This window comes from Scardinius erythrophthalmus (assembly GCF_964197995.2).
Source record: "Scardinius erythrophthalmus genome assembly, chromosome: 1".
NCBI lineage: Eukaryota > Metazoa > Chordata > Actinopteri > Cypriniformes > Leuciscidae > Scardinius > Scardinius erythrophthalmus.
This window is the reverse complement of record NC_138221.1, coordinates 30118321-30124773: the sequence shown is the minus strand read 5'-3', so window position 1 is coordinate 30124773 and position 6453 is coordinate 30118321.

Sequence of the window (6453 nt, the reverse complement as noted above, 5' to 3'; positions counted from 1 at the left end):
ACAAATTTTTAAATAGAAGACAGGAATTAAGCAGAATATATGAGAATGTTCGTGTGAAAAAACAAGGAGCTGAAAATAGTATGGATGAGGATTTTAATGTTTTTGAGTTAAAAATAGCTATTAACAACTCAAAGAATACAACTCCAGGGAAAGACATGATTACTTATAGTATGTTAAAGAATTTACCAGAGGTAGCAATTAAAACAATGTTGGATTTATACAATCATATATGGAATGAAGGTTATTTACCCAAAGATTGGAAAAGTGCAATAGTAATACCAGTAGTGAAACCAGGTAAGGATGCAACAAAATCTAATAGCTACAGGCCAATCGCTCTTACATCTACATTATGCAAAGTAATGGAGAAAATGTTAGTAAGAAGGTTAAATTATTTTCTGGAAAAGAAAGAAATATTAACACCAGTTCAGTGTGGTTTTAGAAAAAAAAGATCAACAATGGATGCTCTTTTATTGTTTGAAAATGAGGTTAGGAAGGCATTAATAATGAAGGAGTTTCTTGTTGCAGTTTTCTTTGATATTGAAAAAGCATATGACACTCTGTGGAGGGAAGGACTGTTAATTAAGTTAGATAGAATTGGTGTAGGAGGGAGAATGTATAACTGGATATTAGATTTTTTATTTGAACGTACATTTCAGGTAAGAATAGGTGAGGAAACATCAGCATCATATGGTATCCTGAATGGGACCCCACAAGGAAGCGTGATTAGCCCAATTTTATTTAATTTAATGATCAATGATATATTTGAAAAAGTTAAACCAAGCATTGGGAAGGCGTTGTATGCGGATGATGGTGCTATATGGAAAAGAGGTAGGAATATAGGAAATGTAATTAAAGGAGTACAAGAAGCTATAAATGAAGTTGAAAGATGGTCAGTAGATTGGGGAATGAAGTTTTCAGTATCAAAAACTCAATATGTGGTTTTCTCAAGGAAAAAGAAAATTGAACAGATTACATTGAAATTATATGATCAACTTTTAGAGAGAGTGACAGAGTTTGAGTATCTTGGTTTAATCTTTGATGAGAAGATGACTTGGAAACAACATATTAAGAAAATTGAAAATAAATGCAAAAGAGTAATAAATTGTATGACCTCAATAACTAAATATGAATGGGGAGCAAGGAAAAGTGCAATGTTATGTATATATCAAGCCCTAGTACGTTCTAGCATAGATTACGGATGTGCAGTGTATGGTGATGCAGCTATATCTCAGTTAAAGAAACTGGAGAACATACAATCTAGAGCACTTAGAATCTGCTGTGGAGCTATAAGATCAACTCCTCTAGATGCTGTCAGGGTTGAAATGGGGGAAATGCCATTAGACCTGAGAAGAGAAAAGCTTGCAATGATGTATTGGGCTAACTTAAAAGGTGGTAAGAAGAATCATTGTACACGCGTAATACTAAATGACTGTTGGGAATACAAAAAGAATGGAGGAAATAGCTTTGGCTGGAAATATGGACAGTGGGTCAAGGATTATGGTATAGAGGATGAAGCAATTTGTCCTAACATGCCATTAAGTGGTGTGGCAGTGTGGAATATTACTGAACCTGTTGTTGAAATGAGATTATTGGAGGCTCGGGAAAAAGCAGAAGAAATATGCAGTAATAGTTATAGAGTTAATGTTTTTATGAGAGAAAACTTTAATTCTTTTGTGCAGATTTACACAGATGGATCTAAGGATCCAATTGAGCAAAAAGTGGGCATAGGAGTGTATATTCCCAATTTTAAGACAGAAATAAGCTTGAGGCTAAGTAACAAACTGTCTGTGTACACTACTGAGCTAACTGCAATTATAGTAGGACTACAATGGGTTGAACAGGTTAGGCCAAACAGGATTTTAATTTGCTCAGATTCTTCATCAGCTCTTAAAAGTATAAAATCTACAAAAAGTGATAGAGAAGATTTGTTAGTGGAAATTTATACTTTATTGTACAGACTGAAAATGGAAGGTATAACTGTATATTTTTGTTGGGTGCCAGCACATATCGGGATAATAGGGAATGAAATAGCTGATAAATTAGCAAAAGAGGCATTAAAGAAAAACATGGTGGAAGTTAAAGTCCCTTTGGGTAGAAGTGAAATAAAATCTGTGATTAATAGGAAATTAATACAAAAATGGCAACAAAGATGGGAAAATAGCAGTACAGGTAGGTGGTTTTATAGTATTGAGAAATCAGTAGGGAAAAAAGTGCAGTTTTTTGGAAGATATAGAAAAGAAGAAGTAATGATATCTAGATTAAGAATGGGACATACAGGATTAAACTCAACATTAGCATTAATGGGGAAGCATGACAGTGGGATGTGTAACGAATGCAATATTTTAGAAACAGTTGAGCATGTGCTTTTTGAGTGTGGTAAATATGATGGTCAGCGTGACAGTCTTTTTAATAGTATTAAAAATAGGCCAGTGAGTGTTGTGGATCTTCTGGGGAAGGGTTTAAGTGACAATCAGATATATAGGGCTGTTTTAATCTTTTTGGAGGTTACAGGTATATGTTACAGGATATAGGAATATAGGGTCTGAGGGTGAGATGTATGGTGCCTCTGCCTGCCTTAAAGGCTGAGGAGCCCAGTGTGGAAGCTGGAGGAGCTGAACACGCAGCGTCAGCTGAAGCCTGGGCTCTGATCCTTTGGGGTGGGTGGGGTATCCACCCCCCTTCAATTTAAATGTTTTTTTTTTTTTTTTTTTTTTTTTTAAGGAAGGAAAGGAAAGGAAGGAAAGGTGAAAGAAAGAAAAGAAAATAAAACAATACAGATTCATCACCCAGGTGGATAAAATATTCAGTAGGTGGCGGTAATGCTCCTATGGAGTAAACGGCCAGATAACTAAAAGAAGAAGAAGAAGAAGAAGAAGGACAGTATGTCAGGTTGTAAGGCTCTCTGTGAGGCTCCTTGGATACTGACCTTAATGTGGAGTGTTGCTGCCTTCTCTCATTATGAGAGTCATTGTACTGAAGCCTCTACAATCTGCAGAGCTTCACGGGCCAGTTGGAATAAGTTGCTAGCTCTTTCTGTGCTTTTTTTTTGTTTTTTTTGGTTTTTTGGTGCTTTGGTTAGAGCGTTACTGTGACTTTTATTGAGGCCTCCGCTCTGCAGGGCTGTCTGAACAGAAGTTCTGAGTGTCAGTACTTAGTTGATGTCTAGTAGGTAAGTAAGTTGATGTCTAACTTTAAAAATGAAAAGGCATGTGTTTAAAAGGTTAAATAATAATACAAAGTTTTTTGTTTTGTTTTTTTGGGCTGAGATGTCACTTTGTTGACTTACCAATGTATTCGATTCCTAATGCATAAAATAAGTAAGCTTGACCAGAGTTCTTGTGGGGAGAAGAATTTACTCATTGTTCAGTGATGATGATAGCCTGTCTTCAGAGAATCTGAAATTTCTGTCTGTGGGACAGACCTTTATACCTAAAGCTAATTTACAAACAGAAGACATCACAGGGACCAATAAGAGAAACACAGTCGGTTACCTCATGGGCCAAATAAGTTCCCACAGAAACTCTCTCAGGATAGTCAATGGATGAGTTTGATGATCTTTACTAGAAACATGTAAAAATACAAATAATCTTTCATGATTTTTTTTTTTTTTTTTTTTACTCTGCATTTTAGTGCTGATTTCAATCATCCACTCTGGACACAATGAAGGTGAGTGAATTTGATTCATAAATTTCATCACAAATGGGTAATTCTGTTACAAACCAGGGGCTGGATTCACTAAACATTCTTAAAAATAAAATTCTTCTTAAATGCTATTTTCTTCTTATTTTATAACTTAAGAAAGAAATATAATAATATTTTGTATTCCCAAAGATTTGTCTTGATGTTTTTGTTTATTCTTGAGATATTATTCTTAAAGGGGCTATATGCAACTTTTTCCCCAAAATAAACGTAACAATAGCCTTTTTATTTTACCATTTATGACTCAAACATCTCCTGATGAGCATACTGACACCTTGTCCGCTCACAGTGGGTGCACCTATAAGCCTGTATCCTATTTTTCCTATTTTCTGTCGGGTCGGATTTTTCCCGCGCTGTCTGCGGATGTGACGTCAAGCGCGTTCATGTTAAACGTTTCAGATCACTCTGCCACCACCGCTAGTCAGCAAACAAACTTAGTTTCTCAAACAATATATGTATTTGACTGTTCTTACCTCTGTAAACATAATGTTGACCTCTTTGCAGCCGATGACTTGTGAAGTGTGCACGTACGAGAGCGCGCAGAAAGGAAGAGCAGTTCCGTTTTTTGGCCACAGGTGTCAGTCGCGAGTTTAAATTTCAGAAAATCGCATATAGCCTCTTTAAAACATTTAAGAAGCATTCATATTCCTGAAAAGAATGTTCTTAAAAATCATCTTAAATACCTTAGGATAACTTCGAACCTGTCTTAAATCCCCAAAGGAACATTCTTATGGACTAATTTATCTTAAGAACTGCCTTATCTTCTTTCTTAAGAAGATGTTCATGAATCCAGCCCTATCAGTGTCATGATTACAAACACAGCTTTTTAACCCCTTAGCTGTCACCCCCCTTTTTGAGAATGGACATTAAAATGCACTATTCAAGCTTAAATGGTTGTAATTCAAGAATGCTTTGGAGTATAGACCTAAGTTTGGTCTTGTTTTAAAGGTAAAAAATAGCAGATTATTGCTGAAGTGAAAGCACTTCAAAAAATTAAAGTATGAAAAAGTTATGGAAGTTTAAATTTACATTAAATCAAATATAATTTATTTCATATTTTTATTTTATATAAAATATATATTTTACAAAATATGTTTTACAAAAAAAATACTATAAAATCAAAGCCAAATATCTAACCAAGTTGTGTTCCAAATTTGAAGTTGATATCACAAAAAATGAAGTTCCCATGAGATTTTGTTTAGGCGTATTACCAAAAATAGCCACCGGGTGTCATTGAATTCCATTGAATTTTACTGTATGCATTCTACCATAACAAATTAATAAATTTCTGTCCAAATATCACTTCTGTCACAAAATATGGAACCTTGAGACTCAGACCTTTCTGACAATATGTGTTTTGTCAAGATTAGAAAATATTTTGATCATAAATTATGAAACATAAGGATGCCTAAAAGGGGAGGAGCCTGATAAAATAATTTAGAGTACCGTTTCTATGGAAACACAATGTCCAATTTCAAAACAGTTTTCACAGGATGAATTCTGAGATCATAAGCTTTCAAATGATACCTAATTTATGATAACTAATAAAATATGTAATATAATAAAAAAAGTGATAAAAAAATATAATACAATATTTTAGAGGATAATATATATCTTATACTTTTTAGAAGATAATATTATTTTATAATTTTTTATTGACAAATACTAGATTATATATTTTCTAATTAAATTTTAGCATAAAAACCAACATATCAATTATTAAAAGTGTGTGCGTCAACTTTTTGTGACGAAGGTCAGAACTCCTGTTATTATGTAGATTTTTTGAGGTGCACTCTTGTCATAAATTCATCTATTTCTGTTCCTACATAATTTATAACAAAAAAACAGTCCTAAATATCTATTTAGGAGTCTTAGAACTTTCCAACGATATATAGTTTGTCATAATTAGATTAGGATTAAATAGTAATATAGGGAAGTAAAGTTAGGCGTCCCGTATACGGGACGGTGACAGTTATTAAACTGTGGAATAGCCAAGAAAGGGTACATTTCGATTTAATGTTGGCTTTAACAAGGAACATGAATGTTAACCTGTTTAACCTGTTTGGTTTTTCTGTTTTTGACCAATAAACTATTATTGGTAATATGGATCAGACCATCACTAAGCTTTAGCATTAAGTACATCCCCGTCCTCTCACAGTTTCATTCCCACAATCCCATTGACCAAATTATTTTCCTCTTTTAATATTTTTATATATTTTGTTTTAATTACAGTAAAATGCCTCTCTTAAGCCTGACATTTTGTCCTGCTTTATGTAATACTGTGCAATTCTTTACCATATAAGGCTTGTGTGATATTTGCAAGATTCACATTATAACCACATGAACACACTGTCATTTGTAAACATGTATATTCCTGACTTGTTCTGCTGCAGTATTTCATATTTTAATTGTTTACTTTTCTTAATAAAGAAACAGCCTTTTTGAAATATTCTGGATCTGACTCTTTGTCTTGCAGTGCCACAAATAAAAGCAGAAGTATCGTGAATAAAGTTTTAATCTCTCAATATTGGACTTTGCAACATAAAAGTACTTCAATCTACAGAAATTATTACATTTATGGAGAGAATAATAATATAACTATATGTAAACAATTCTTAAACATGCTTTTTTTTTTTTTTTTTTTACAGTCTATGAATTCACACATAATTATTTGAACACATCCTGTGGTTCTAACTGACGTGTAAAACTGTTACACTAGTGTTCACATGGTGAGAACTGCGGGTTGTGTGACGT